Source organism: Haemaphysalis longicornis, unplaced genomic scaffold (assembly GCF_048455015.1).
Source record: "Haemaphysalis longicornis isolate Haplotype H1 unplaced genomic scaffold, Haemaphysalis longicornis Haplotype H1 scaffold_3, whole genome shotgun sequence".
Taxonomy (NCBI): Eukaryota; Metazoa; Arthropoda; class Arachnida; order Ixodida; family Ixodidae; genus Haemaphysalis; species Haemaphysalis longicornis.
In genome coordinates this window covers 12,200,933-12,216,542 of record NW_027526335.1, presented here as the reverse complement: position 1 = coordinate 12,216,542, position 15,610 = coordinate 12,200,933, and the positions used below count along the sequence as shown (strand labels likewise).

Genomic DNA, 15,610 nt, shown 5'->3' with positions numbered 1-15,610 from the left:
TGCATTTTTTGACTGAAGGTAAACACCTTCTAGATGCTAAAGTAAACAGTATTCGGAGCAGCAAAAAAGAAATACCAAGGAACAGAACAGGGAACGGAAACGTTAAAGAAGTGCTGACACGAAATTTTAAAGCCGAGATAACGATGTAAAAGGCTTCCTTTGTACATGTAGATATCTTCCAGCAAGCAGTAACCGTTCAGTATAACGTATTTTTAATCCAGTTTAACCTTTCCGTGTACAAGACAGCTAAAAACGGATACCCTTTTGCAATCGGCATCAGCATGATGTCATCTGCTCCTTCTGGGCCCAAACTGCCGACTTAAGGGCCTCCGGGACGTGGCCAACGCACTGGCTGTGGTTCGCGCACGCTGCTCCGGCGTATGTACTACGTCACGGTTTTGGGACTGTCGTCATGCTGCCAGGGCGCTTGGAGATGGTGGAGACTAGAGCCGCTGAATGAGCTACGCTTTTCTTTAGTGACACTTTATTTACAAAGCCTTTATTTAGTGGCACTAGTATAAACAACAGCAAGTCTAGACGCGCGCGCGTCAACACGGGCAGTGGTGCGACAAGAACGGTGACGTCACGAGCGCCCTCCTGTGATGGCGGCCACCTCGGTGTTCGTTTTATTGAAACCGCAACTGGCCCAAATATACAAGACTGTAAATAATTATTTTGCGTCCCGACTGACCGTTTAATGTGTCATTCTATGATTAATAGGCTGGTAGGCACCCATAACAGCGGAAAAAAATGAAACACAAAAATTTCGTGTCAGTACTTCTTTAAAGGGGTCCTGAAATACCTTCCGCCGATGCATGGATGTACATGTAACCAAATAAGACAATGTATTAGCAATCTCCTCCCGCAAGAATTTTGTTAAAGCGATGAGTATTAGCTGAGAAATCGTAAATCAAAAAACGCGCATTATCGTCGCGCCGCGTTTCCTCCTCTTTTCAACTGTTGACGGCGCGCGAGCACTCCCTCCCATGATGCTGCACTAGTCAGCGGTGACGTACTTCCGCATTACGCTCCTCCGACTGGCGTCTGCTACGGGCAAGTTTTGTTGACACCATGAATTCCGCACTCCGCTCAAGGATGGATAAGCGAAGGAAAAATCTGGCCGCATGTGTGCGGTGGCCTGGCCTTGCCCTTTCGCGGTGTGCGTTGCTGCAGTGCAGCACGTGACTTTTAATCGGCGGCGAACTCGCAGCCGCTGGGGAGGATCTTACGCTCGGTCCCTTTCATGCACCGCGCACTGTTTATCCAAAAAGCGCCGTATCAAATGTGGCCCCGCTGGTGCCGGGTCTTATTTTGCGGTGGTGGTAATTCCTGCCGGCGCCATGCGAAAAAGACATTTTAAACCGATACAGAACCCGTGCACAAAACGCTTCAATCATGTGACCAGTTCAGCTTGGGGCGACGCGTGGTGGAGAGCGGCAACGTTGGCAAAACAGCATAGAGTTAATACGCTCCGGCGCGGCTCTGAGCTTTCTAGCGCTGGAGCGAGCGCCTTTCTTTGACGATCTCAAACATCGGTTGCCTTGGCAACAAGGCACAAACCGCCCCAGAGGTCAGTTACGGTTGCGTGATCCCGGTTCAGCTCGGGGACCCACCTCGCGACATGTGGGCACTGCAGACGTACCACTCACTCTCGTTAGGAAGTGTGAGATGCGTTTGGCATTACAGCAGGCGATGGTGTGTGTGTTGTGGACGCCTTTGTTTCGCGATGAAATGCGACGTTGTGCTTCTGCGGGTGGATAGTGCTTCCCATGGTCTGGATTATCTTTCTCGAGCGACGTACGACTCAACCTCGCATGGGGTATGTGCAGTGTGCGTGGCTAAAAGCCATCTCGGCTTGCGCGCCAGAGTTAAGTGACTTGCTGTTCGTCCCCGCAAACCGCGCGCGAGGTGAGTGCCGAATTTACGGACGGGCAGGAGGAGGCAACCCATCGTCTGTCAATCGCGGTTCAGGCTTGAAACGCATGTTGTGACGTTGTGTTCGTTCGAAACGCATCTCTGAATTGTTTTGAAGTGGAAAAAAATGTATCCGTCAAACCTGGGCATTCGGCTAAGGGCGTTCTCTGCGATTGCACGAAAGAAGTGCCACGGGGCTTCAACGCTTTCTTTATGGAACGTACTCCGGTAAGAGAATATCCATGTCGTGTTATGGCCGTGTTGCATTCAATACGAACGGTTAAGCGTTTGTTTACACTTGTTTCGTTTGTCGTAAAATGTCCAAGCACTCTGGCACTACGCTGGCAGATCAGCCGGCGAGTCGACGCTGAGCAGACGACTCATCTCTTTGCCGGAAGTGCGTGAAAAAGCCGCCCAATAGCAGGATGTCTAGCTCATGACGAACATCTGGGAATCGATGATGTAGACATGTGAAGATGGCGGCGTCCAAAAACACGAAGGAAAGGGTGAGAAAAAAGCGACAGAGTTTGCAACAAAAGTGTGAGCTTTCCGCTGCGCGTAAAAGAGTAATACTTGGCCCAGATGACCTTGACGACCCAATCTAACGATTGCGCTACTTCATTTAGTGTGCTCAAAATGCCTTTCAGGGCCCCTTTAAGTGGAAACTTGAAACAGATTACAATTCACGTAGAAGGATTCTTTCGAATCGTTAACAAGATTGTGTGCATATTTACAAGTCTTTAATGTCGGTGCTAATGGGTTCCAGAAAGATATTGGAGAAAAATTAAGCGTTTGCTTTTCGTTGTTAGTGCGTACTTCAGGTAAAATTAAAACTTTTGTTCTCAGCAAACCTGATAACTTCATTGTTCATGCAATGCTAGACCGCACGTAGCAGCTTCGCTTCGCAGCACTGGAGTTACGCTTGATGACGTCACCCAAAGTGGCAACCACTTTCAGTGACGTAAATTTCCATACCTTTTTCGCAAGAGCCGTTAAATACTTGCATCCGCTCTCCTACCCCTCACCTGCACGAAGGAAGGAGTTTGAGCCAGTGACCTTTAAGCGTCCTTGCCTGAACTTCTTGCGCTAATATATCGGTCATGTGATGCACAGGTTCATATGTATGTAGTGAGCAGGGACATGCAGATTCCATTCGAATTTCTAACAGCTTAGGGTTAGCTTTCCTTCCTAGTTAGCGTTGCCTTATAAGATTGGCTTTGCTGCAATGTGTTTCCGCCACGCGCCATGCGCGCAGTGAAACCTAACAAAGAAGCAACAACAACAACAACAACAACAACACCAACAACAACAACGACAACCTGACATTGCGGCCCAAATACACCTTTCGCTATAAAGCGCCAACAGCGAATTCCCGATTTTGGTAGTTTATGGTTACAGCTTGAGGCTTAATGGTTGCGTGGTTTGTGCTATATTAGTAGGGTCAACACACTATATATTAGGGTCAACGCACTCCTGTTTGTTGTGTTTTTGACGTTGGGGTATGTTCTAAGAGGCTATGAGAACGACTTTCCCACTGCAATCCGCAACGCATTTGCAAAATAAAGCGTCGTCTTCTTCAGAACTGTCCACTATAAAATCTCTGAAAAATGATTACTTGCTTGCTCTGGATATCCAAAGCATTCATGCGCAAATCCCTTCATATTTCTTCTATGTATACGTGGTTGTAATAGCAGCCTGGCATCCCACTCCATTGTAACTCCATTCCGGCGAGTGGGAATTTGCGACAATATTATTTCCACTACCCAGGAATAGAAAAACAACCTATCCGATTTTTATATGCTGAACAGCTACATTTTATTCTAATTGGTGAACATAAAACCAGAATTTTGATAGGTATGTGGAGTCACCGGCGATCGCAGCATGATCTCACGTTATTACGCGCATATACAAGTGCAAAAATATTCGAAATGCGCTCCCGAAGTTTACCGTGGTCGTACAAAGCACTCGGTTGCATATATCTGGTTCAAACATATCTCATGCAACCAAGCTCAATAAATTAAAGCCGGCGGCAAAATTGAAAATGCCCTTTTTGGGGATTTCAATATTTGCGCCCATTTCGCGAAGTGGAACCGTTAGAAATAATCGGGGTTGTGCGCGTAACTCGGCGTCCCGAATTCGGGTATTCAAAGGTCCCGACCCCTTTCCTCGACTCAGTGAGGGGCGTGGAACGTCCATCAAAGGGACGCCACTTCCCGTTCCGTTCTGCACGGTACTGCACTCGGATACAACTTAATAACGACAAAGGAAGTTGCCGCTGTGCTTCATCACCGCAGCCGATGTTACACCGCCCGGCGCAAGTATGGCGTTACTGGGAATATTTTGAACACGGATCGAGCCGTTTCCGTGATTTTTCGGACTTATTATGCTTATAAACTACTGCAGCGACGACAAACAAACCACGCGAGAAAAGGCGGACGATATCAGGCATTCGTAGCAATCTCCTTTCAAAACGCGCGCTCCCGTTGACATCCGGGTTCATCGGCGAGGCGGAGTGTTACCGTACATGAGCTATTAGCGTTCTTCAATTGTTCCCGTGTATAGTGAAGAGTTCGCTCATCACAGGGGGCAAGATCATGGCCCCGCTTCAAGGGTGCCACAGGTTTTTGCAGTGCCAAATATGCTCTCAAACTAAACCTATTAACTTTAATAGAATTAGTTTTCCACTTTAGCCGTTCAAATCATGCAACCAACGCGCGCTGTTCCTTCATAGAAATAGCGCGACTTTCATGTCAAGCTTTACACAGAGGTGAAGAAATGTTAGCGCCGAGAATTCCTTCGGAAAATGCCATTGCAGATTATCACTTAATTAGCCACGTGTTTTAAATTGGCGACACTGCACTGTGCATCGTTTAACCTCCACTAGTGTGTGCACTATCGACATCGTTTCCGCTTCCTCTGTGACAGAGGCGGTAAAACGAAACTTCCTGGCTTGCCACTCTTTTGGCGCGGCAGTGTAACAAAGCGCGGCTCGAATGACGGGTTGGTTTAGTGTGTGTGCAGTGAACGACCACTCAATGAATAAGCGTTCCCTCGTGTACGCGGATGGCCGGAGGTCCGATAAAGGAATGTTTCCTCCCTCCCGCTCTCTCCGCAGCAGCAGCAGCAGCAGCAAGCAAGGGTCAAGACCCGCATTACGACACAACGGGGTTGGCGGCGCGAGGAGGCGAGGCGGCGAGAGTAGGAAGCGCGGCGGGAGCGGCCGGGCGCTGACTCGGCTGGCACCGCGCCGCCCAAACTCGCAGCCACGCGCAACCACCGGTCGCCGCTAAGCGGAGCACCACTGCGGCGGCACCTGGCGCGGGAGGGCAGCGGACCCGAAAACCCAAATCTCGGCCAAAAGGGGCCGCCATGGCACTTTCGCCCGCCGCTGGATCCGGCAACAGGTTGCGGCAGGCGGCGCCGATCTCTCGGGGCTCCCAGGAAGCACGTGCAACAACGGACGGCCAGGTGAGAGTCACGCGCGCGCGCCGCGGCCGGTTGAAAACTGCAGCAGTTCCCAGTGCTCTGACATTGCTTAAATATCTGCACAGTGTGGCGCTCACTGCACGCGTGTTTAGGTGCAAGCACTGGTGGGCCAACGGATGTTTCGCGCCACGGGCACCTTTGTTGGGTCGGTAGGAAAGTAAACAACGAACTCGAGGGGAGGGGGTGGCAGACGTTGTTCATTGATAGCCTTCAATGACGCTACCCGTTAATACGAACTCGATTAAGACGAACAACATTTTTGATCTCTCGTAACGTCCACAATGCAAAAAACCTCCGCTTAATACGAATTTCTGATAATACGAACAAATTTTTACGGTCCCTTCGAGTTCGTCTTAACGAGAGTCTACTGTGAATAAATTCAAGATCGTCCGGGAAACTTTTTTACTGCTAGCTCTGTCAGTTCCGTTATTATTCAAAGTCATAATATAGATGAGCTCCAAGCTATACGCCATGGTTTGCTGACACACCTCGATCCCGAGGAGTTCGAATTAATGTTGACTTCATGAGCTCCGTTCAGTTAAAAGTACGGTGCGTAAGCGATGCTTTATTGAAATTGTCTTATACTAATTGTGCGGCTGTCGAGCATGACCTGCTCGAACTAGCAGCATTTTGCCTTAACATAGTCCTGGTCGTCAAACTGAATAGTTTTAGAAAAAATAAACGTGACAACTCTCCAGACCTTTAGCGGGAGGCAGGAAGAGAAAAATCGGGTGGGCGTTCACGTGATATAGGCTGCCCACATAATGAAAAACTGGTGACATGGCGAACAACATGGATGAGATTAGGAAGTAGCGGAATGGTTCTGCGTAGATTTATACTTGAAGGGAAAGACAATTGGTTTTTGTCAAGTATATTTTCTTTATCGCAAATTAAAGGGCTTCACTTAAAGCACCTTAACACGAAACGGTTTTGCTGATAACGCCCTAGAACTTTTAGAATCGGAGTTTTTAGATCTACCAGCCATACGTGTCCCACCAAAAGAAATGCTGGCAACAATGACCGTAAGGCCTGCGGCCGCACACTTTCGACTGCACGTGAGATGAAAAGAGGTATTAAAAAACTTGTCACCGGCTTAAACAACAATAATGTACGACCTTTCCCATTCGTTCATGCGGTTTTCGAATCACGCTTTGAAATCGGTGGAGTTTAGTGTCATGTTTAGACACTACGTGTCGCCACATTTCAGACTTAAGAAATTTTAGTTCAACTTAAGTTATTTCCGCCTGCTTATTTAGAAACTCCTTGCGGTTACCACAGTATATGAAACGCTGGCTTTCATATGAGCTAGGGGACATGCATTCCACAAAAATCGGTTGTCTTTAAGCAACTCTACGTGAGGAAATAATGCTGAACGGAATAGCTTGGTTCACTAGGTTCCAACAGTGACTAAAGATTAGGTGCAAAAGGCAACTGAAATATTTAAAGGGACCCTGCAACATTTTTGATAAACGCTTTCACTCTTTCCTTCGCGTCTAGAGGCATTGCGAAAGCTACAGTTATCGCCAGCACGGAGCGGCAGTGCGTGATTTGCTCGTCGCACCAGATACGCCTTCCGCTTCTGCCTTATTTTTGTGGCTTTATTTTTAAAGTTGCCATCGAAAAGTTTTCATTGCTGCAACTGAAGGAAAACCTGCCAACAGCCGCTACATGGCCTCAGTGACGTAATTCGGGCCGTCGAAGAACGTTAACACCGGGAAAGAGAGAAAAATCTTTTGAGCGAGTTTCCAAGTTATCTGATGGGCATAGAGCAGTAATGTTTTGGCTGAGGTACTTTGCGACCCCCTAATCTAAGTACTAGGTGCGTTGGGGGACTACATTCCGCAAGCATTTAAGATTTCAAAGAAAAAGTCGAAAAGAAGAGTGTTGCAGGGTCCCTTTAATGGGAAGGGGGGATGTTGCGCTGGGGAAGCTAGCAACATTACTCTCTGAAAGGTATTACTAGCCTGGAAAAATGCTAACCTAGTTTTAATTCACAAGAGGAGTGATGCCAAAGATTTCAAGAATTACAAACCCTTCAACCAACTCTCGGCTGCTCTGTACATGCTACTTACCAGGATAGTTAACCTTATATGTTGCACCCAAGATTCTGAGCCGAGAGAGGAGGCTGGATTTAAGAAATGCAACTCAACGACGGTTCACATTCACGCCACCAAAGCGGTAAAGGAGAAATACGCATACAATAAACTTGTTGCGAGGCATTAATATATCACAAAAAAAGCGTTTGATTCAGTTATACATTGTGCAGTGACGGAAGCATTGAGAAACCAGGGAGTAGATTATGCGCACGTAGGGCTCTTGGAGGACATATAAAACAAATGTGCGGACACGACAATACTTCCCGCGAAGAGTGGTAAGTCTCTGGTCAGGAAGTCCTCTAAGGCGAGGGGACACCACCTAAACGAATTGTTTACCGCTTGTCTGAATGTATCATCTAGAAAACTTGATTGAAAGAGACAGGGATACGAGCGAAGGGCGAATATTTGAACTGCATAATATTGACAAAGCACATCAGCCTGCTCAGTAAATTGCAAAAGACGTGCAAACAATGCTTCAAGAACTGTACTTAGAAAGCTTAGTGGCAGGTAAAAAGAAATATGGATATATCGAAAGTACTAGTAAATATACGCGCAAAAAGCGCCTACTGCAGCCGAGGCAACGAAATACCGAGTCCAGATGAATGAACGTAACTCTCTTGGACACGTTGCCATTGCCGATCCAAAGCACGGGAAGGAAATCAGGCGTAGAGCTATTAAGTGGTGGGGTGTATTCGGCAAGCACTCTGAAGCGATGAACAGTAGGCTAACCCTGTCAGTGAAAAGAAAAGTACACAACCAATGCGTACTCGTGGTGATGACCTATGAAGCAGAACTTTAGGGACTTATTTAAACGCCTCGAAAGAAAGCTTTGGGTGGCCCTACAAGCCATGTACAGAAGAGAGAGAGAGAATAGTCTTTAATGATACTGGTGAGGTTAGCCTGACCAATGCGCCTTGCTTGCTACACCAGATGCACGAGAAAAAAAAAGAAATCGATGAAGGGATGATGATGATGATGACTATGACGAAGATGACGCGCTCATTAACAGAGTCATCTTCAGAGAGTCTGATCCAGTCCTGTGCTTCGCAGGAAAGACAATAGAGCTTTTGTCACTCGAGATTCTCGTTTAAAGTTGGACGAAGGGCCTAACAAGTCACTTAGAGTTAGTCCTCTAGAAAGTGGAAGGCCCAAGGACACTAAAGGGGACGTCCTAGCTACTGCATACCACGTACATTCACATAATACGTGGTTCAAGTCCTCGCGCACGCCACAAAGAGTGCAGAAGGGGGAAGTAGCCTGTTTCATCTTGAAGTGAAAGTTTCTTGTGTAAGCTACATTTAGTCGCACGCGGTGAAGAACCGCCTCATCATGCTTGGGCAGTCCGTCAGGCATCCTAAAGGTCCCGTGCGGGCCTATGGAGTGAAGCGGCGCGTAATTTTGCGGCGCAAAAACCCACATAGATCGCTGAAGACTGCAGGCAGCCTTGGACGCAAGAGCAGGAACATTTTGTCTGGAGAACGGTATCGGTATCACTGGCCCGTGCAGGTCATGCGCGATCGATGCCACAGTGTCCACCTTGGCATTCCCAGTTATACCGCAGTGGGCAGGGGTGACCAAAGTAACGCTTAAGGATAGGAAACGAGTGTCTCGGGTTCGGGAGAAAACTCTGGTGAAGACATGGTATCGCTTAAATTTAAAGAAAGAAGTGGTGCTGCGCTGATCTTCTAAGGTAGAAAACCGGCAACCGGTGGACCACCATAGCTACAGAATTTCTTCCTCGAGAAGTGTTTAGATGTGGGAGACGACTGATAACTCGATGGCGGAATAAGAGAAATGGGTGTCACAGAACTAATTTGGACACAGGAGGGGTTCGAAGTGTAACGTAGGGGCGATCGTGCTGCTGTGGGCATAAATGATCCGATGATTATGATTAATGTATTAGGAACAGTTAGTGGGAGAGGGAGGATGTTAAGCATGCTTAGCGTTGGGGCCCAAATATGTGATTAGTATGGCTATAAATGGTATGCACTGAAAAGTTTAGCTGTCAATTTCTTCGCTTGGCTACACTGGAAACGTCCACGGACATGGCCGAAGCGCCACGGACACGGCGCGGCTAGTGCCACTGCGCTGCCGCAGAAAAAACACCGGCGTGCGTCGCCTTCTCCGTTTCAGCGCGATTCTAAACGGTGGTGTCAACAGAGATGTTATAATCGCACTCACATTGTAGCCCAGGCATTACTTTGCGTTCGGTGGGGTAGAGTTTGGAACGTCCGACACACATCATGCGCGTAGCACGGACAAGTAGCGCCATCCCACGGAGCCCGACGTAACCAGTGACGGCGCACTCACAAGGTTGCCTGCATGCGTGCCTCGCCAGTGAATACGACCGATACTTCCGCCAGCCAGCGTGAGCGTAGCCCGTGCCCACGTGATGCGCTTTGGGCCCAGGAGTAGATGACTTCCCATCCGGCAAAACGGAGATCATCTGATCACCTACCTGCGCCCGTGTCATCACTCGTTTCCCGTCTCTCCGTGGTATTTTCATTCGCACGCTTCAAGTTTGGGCTCGCCACAATTTTAATAGGTACCCGGGTGTCGATCCCGGCTGTACATTGCCTAGCACTGCATGCGTAAGATAAGCTCTGGGCTCCTCTGCTTCACAGAACCGTCTCCCGAGTAAACGTTCGGCACACTCCTTTTCCGGGGCTCGTAGTCGACGGGCTGGCAAACGCTGCGTGGCCTTGTATACACCTGGGCATACCGGGGTGGCTTTGCAGCCTGCTTAGTGTGCTCGCTGTCGCCGCTAATGCATTGAAGCAGCTGACAGTGATATATTTCCAACTCCTCTGAGCGCGTGTACGGTCGGCGTCGAGTCTGCAAATGTTAGAAAAGCTGCTTCTCCGTCCGAAAGAACTTCCCTGGTCAGACGTAGTGTTCGTTGGGATTCTGTCCATGTTGTAATGCGAAAGAGGTGCCTCAAGAATAAAAAAATTGTGGCGCTGTTTTTGCCGGATGGCAGCGAGAACGGCCGACGGCGCAAAAAAAAGTAAACACACGTCAGAACAAAAGCTCGGATTGACGTAGAATTTCCTAGGGCGTCCCAGTAAACAAAGTTAATTAATCCCTGGCTTTGAAGAAAAAAAAAACTCGTACATTTTGGTCTGGGTGGGAACCAAGGTCTTTCACGAGCACGCCAACCCGATGCCATGGTTTCACCGCTGTTTGGTCAACTAAAGCTAAGGCTATGGCGTGCGTCATTGGATACGTGACGGCACAGCCAGTGAGGAAGTGGTGCACGTGGGGGCACGTAAGGAGAACAGGAGCGCAGCCGCAGAAAACGCCGATTCTGGGATGTGCCGCCGCTTTCTGTACCGGCTAAGTGCGCTCGAGCACTGAAGCACGCCAACAAGGCCGAAGAGGCGAAAAAGGCAGTGAGCAGAGCTACAAGAGAAAGAAAGAAACGCGAATAAAGAGATGCAAACGATATAGCTGTAAAGAAGTCCTTGACAAGTATCGCCAGGGCAAGCCAAACTGCTTTTGTATTAAAAGCACGTACGCAAGCATAGTGTAAAGAATATTTTAGTACTCCCGGCATTATCGGATAGCCGCGCTTGCTTCGTCTCGCGCTGGGTGGAGTCATTTTTTTTCGCGTGATATATCAATGTCTGTTTCTCTTGCGAGCTTCAATGCCGGCAGAATTGCGAAGGTATTTGTGAAACCCGCATTCGCGTGCACGCCTCTTCCCCGGGTGAATAGCACGATCGCTATCCTCTACCTTTTTAAACTTCCCACCTTAGCGAAGATGACTCTGCCTGCAAGCGGGAGGGTCCGCTGTTCGCCACGGGTAGGGGAATCGAGACGCCAGCGCACCCCTCCACGAACAACGGGATCGTGAGACCCCAGACGACCCCGCCCCGCGTTACGCCAATTGAGTTAGTCGGAGGAGGAAATAAAATCAGTGTCCTTACACTCTGCGAAGAAGAATGACCAGTGAAGCTGAGCGCAGTGCAAGGAGCTTACCAAGCAAAACACGTTTGTTTGTAATTTGAGATTGAACATACTTAGTATAGCTACGCAAACCCAAACCGCTCACACCATGCACCAACCCAAATTGTTCGACCGTAGATGACAGCAAGTCAGGTCGCATCGGGCCGTGAGACGTCCACAATGAAACCTCACCTCCCCCCCCCCCTAGCATAATGGTGAGTTCGTGCACCCCCCCCCCCCCTCCTAGAGTCCTAAATGCGCGCATATAAATGGTAGCGGGGTGAGACGCCGCGCGAGTCAAGCAGTGCACACTATGAGAAAAGAGGCGACGGCGGTGGAGTGCAGCATGCAGTTGGGCTGGAACTACACTCCATCCGTAGATTGTCATGCATCATTGCGCAACAAATAATGTGGGAAGCCAGCTTACAAAACACAAGCTTACGTTGATATGCCTAAAGTCGGCTTCACCGTTAAGCACAAGTGCATTGCTGAGAAGGCTATTTAGGGGCAATATAAGGGATCAAAATACGGGTGGTATTCATTGAAAAGCTTATCTGACAATTTCTTCGCTTGGCAACACTGGAAATGGCCACGGACATGGCCGTAGCGCCACGGACATGGCGGGGCTTGGCCACTGCAGCCGCACGCTGAAGAAAAAAAATTCCCTCGCACTTCCCCGAGGGGGAGAGTGTGTAAGTGCGAATGCACGGTTGTTGATTGCGCGATTACGGTGGATATCGTGATCTTAATGAGTAGTCGAGAGATTACACACACGCACACAACTGTAATGTTCGCGAAAGAGAGATCACACACACACACACACACACACACACAACTACAAAGAAAGAAAGATGCATTTATTCACAGACACCTATTTGTGTTGTCGTTGTACTTGATTGCTAGAGCGGATCTCAGCTTTGAAATTTCGTGTCAGTACTCCTTTAGGCGGGTGCATTAGCCCTTCTCACGCCCGATTCCTGGCCAATCCCCCACGTGGGTATGTGCCATGCACAGACACCTATTTGTGTTGTCGTTGTACTTGATTGCTAGAGCGGATCTCAGCTTTGAAATTTCGTGTCAGTACTCCTTTAAGCGGGTGCATTATCCCTTCTCACGCCCGATTCCTGGCCAATCCCCCACGTGGGTATGTGCCATGTCAGCGGCCAGGCAGCGCGCGCCCATCTCCCGCCGTTGCCAAGGAAGACGAGGAGATTCCTGGCCAATCCCCCATGTGGGTATGTGCCATGTCAGCGGCCAGGCAGCGCGCGCCCATCTCCCCCCGTTGCCAAGGAAGACGAGGAGCGCGCGCACCCGCAGCTGTTGCTACGCGGACGGCGGCGGAATGCGGACGGCGGCGGACGCTTCAGGCTCGCTTAAAAAGTGCATTCGCACTTAAAAAAAAAAAAAACACCGGCGTGCGTCGTCTGCTCCGTTTCAACCTGGTTCTCAATGGTGGGGTCAACAGAGATGTTATCAATCGCGCTCACATTGGAGTCGAGGCATTACATTGCCTTCGGCCGGGTAGAGTTTGGAATGTCCAACCCACATCATGCGCATGGCACGGGCAAGTATCTCCATCCCGCGGAGCGCGACGTAACCAGTGACCGCGCACTCACATGGTTGCCTGCATGCGTGCCTCGCTAGTGAATACAGGCTATAGAGGCCCTGAGACATTTTAGTTGCTTTCTTATGAAATTTTCCATACGCTGAACAAATTTCTGAGTTTTCGTTCCACACGGGTGCGGGAACTATAGGAATGAGACGTACACAGCTTCGATGCAAAAACCACACTTTGCCCTGGGAAGAGCGTGATCGTTTCCCCGCAAGTTACTTACACAGTCTTGCCACAAAATGAATAGTGGTGCGAAGAAAACTGCTTCTCACGGGGACCATGCTTCGTGAGCGGTATCCCACGTACCCAGCAGGACGTCATTCGTTAAGTGTCATAACACTGTGCAATGCTCCCACCATTGCGCAGCCATGTTGCTGAGAAAGATGATAATCAGATTCATCATTCATTATCCCATTCGGAAACCTTTGCGACGTGTTCCAAAGGGCAGGCAGGGGGCAGAACAAAATACAGATTCAATGAATGGTCATGAACAATAAAGCAACAACGAAAGAAGTACAATGTAATGCAGACACACGTAGCGAAAAAAAAGGCGTGAGTATAGTTGTGGATATTTGTGGGTAATAGTTGCCAGAATTGGAAGGCTTTAACTCGGCCACGGCCGATTGTGACAGCGTGTTGTTCCATTATCCCGTTGCAATGGGAGGGTAATCGTTGTTAGTGTAGTGGCAGTAGAATCATTGCTGCACTTCATGTTAAAAAAGAGGCTGTCTGATGCTCTGACGGGTGGGGAAAGAATCGAGGTACGAAGACCAGGAAATTAACCAAATAATTTATGGAACACGAGTAGTTGTGAAATCTAACGGCTTACTATCTTAAGAATCGACGATTTCGAGTTAGTAACACTCACAGCATTATCATAACTTTCTGAGATAAAACGGAGAACGCGGTATTGTGCAAATTATAATGTGATATTTTTTTTTGCGCGGGTTTCAAACAGTCGATGCAATTTCGAGTTCTGTAAATATGAAAATTTCTTGCGATATTTTTCTAGTTGGTGCAGCAGGCAGAGTTAGGGATCTTCTGAGGTACCTTCGGGAATGTTGAAGAGTCGGCGGAAAGTTTTAAGCTGCAGTCCAGCCAATTTATTTTCATGATCGATAGTAACGCCGAGGTAGTGGTAGCTGTCGACCTCAGATAAGTCAAGAAAGTTTAACGAGCTTGAATATTTGATGAGAATGCGTTTACTCGGTACATACATGGACTTGGCGTTTGGAACCATTGAGTTGCGTCAATGTTCAACCAATGTTACATGGTTCTGCAGAAGGGATGTATCTTTGTTAGCCGTTATTCGACAATAAAGAATACAGTCACTGACGGAGAGGCGAAATAAAGATAAGATTCAATCGGGGCGGTAACATTAAAAATAATACAAAAAGGATTGGACCAAGGACTGATTCCTGGTGGACACCGGAAGTTACTTTAGTAACAAGTGGGCAATGACCTCGAACACAAGTGAACTGGATGCCACCTTTAAAGGGCAGGTGAACGATGGCAGGATCTCTGGGTTGCCAACATTTTGTTATTGAATTATTAATACTTCACATAAAGCTTTTTTTGTGCTAAGGAAGCACTCCGCATAAATAAAGTTCGTTTTCGCCACGCCGCAATCCTGCGCGTGTATTTCGTAGCATATCGTATTTAGTTTAGTAGGTCCGCCGTTATGTTGAGCTAAAATTCCGCACTCAAAGGTGTCATACTTGATAGAACTGTGCTTCGGTCGATGGCATCGCGGTTCAAAGCGCCAAGTTATAAGCTGAAAATGAGAAATTCTGATCATGGAAACCCAGCACTAAGTAAAGTAGAACATCGTGCACTGACACCGAAACCTACAACAGCCTGCCGACACTACTTGAAATTCTACCTCAATCGCGGTTTTGACCCACAACGACCGAAATGCCGCACCGGCGGTGTCGACCTCTTGAAACGGAAGCAGCGACCCGCACAATAATTGAAACCAGATGGCAATTCTGCGAGCGCTCAGATATGCGGAACAAGTCAAAAACTAGGGGGATACTACTTGAAAGGTGTGTTTAAACCAGTCGGTTCTCACGCTTTAATTCTGGGCCGCACCATTTAGTTCGTGCGTTACGGGGGCTTACAGAGTAGAAGCACTGCTCTACTGCAAGTCCATTGCCACTCAACGATATGATAAGACTGATGGTTTCGGTTTAACATGGACACCAGTGATAATGAGTGTAATACCGCTGAACAACAGCGATTATGAAAGAGATCAATGCGACACCGTGAGCTAATAATACGAATAATAGACACAATGGTAAATAATAAATACTAGGACACCACGTGAAAAAACAAAAGACAAGAATATAGGCTGCACCCGTCAGCCTGAGTCTGCATGTGTCTATCGCAAGAATTGCGATTCCAAAACTATTACAAGTGCGCACATGTGTGTTGTATTGTAGTGGCGAACGTTGGCGTGTATATATGTGCTTTTTAAATATATCTTGTTGGCAGAATTAGCCCTTGTAGTTTAGTGTCTTATTTCTTTGTTCTTGTCCTTCGCTATTGGCGCTAT

General features: G+C 48.2%; 1 protein-coding gene across 3 annotated transcripts in view; it reads left to right on the top strand.

Moving 5' to 3' along the window:
* LOC144173963 (flavin-containing monooxygenase 5-like) overlaps nucleotides 1–15,610 on the top strand; it is a 56,627-nt gene that overhangs the window by 26,306 nt on the left and 14,711 nt on the right. Inside the window, exon 2 of one of the 3 annotated variants that reach the window (XM_077702345.1) lies at nucleotides 5,039–5,382. The gene's annotated coding sequence lies outside the window, so the exon portion shown is untranslated. Of the gene's footprint in view, nucleotides 1–5,029; nucleotides 5,383–15,610 lie in introns of all 3 variants that reach the window. The other 2 variants (XM_077702344.1, XM_077702343.1) reach the window with 2 other exon arrangements.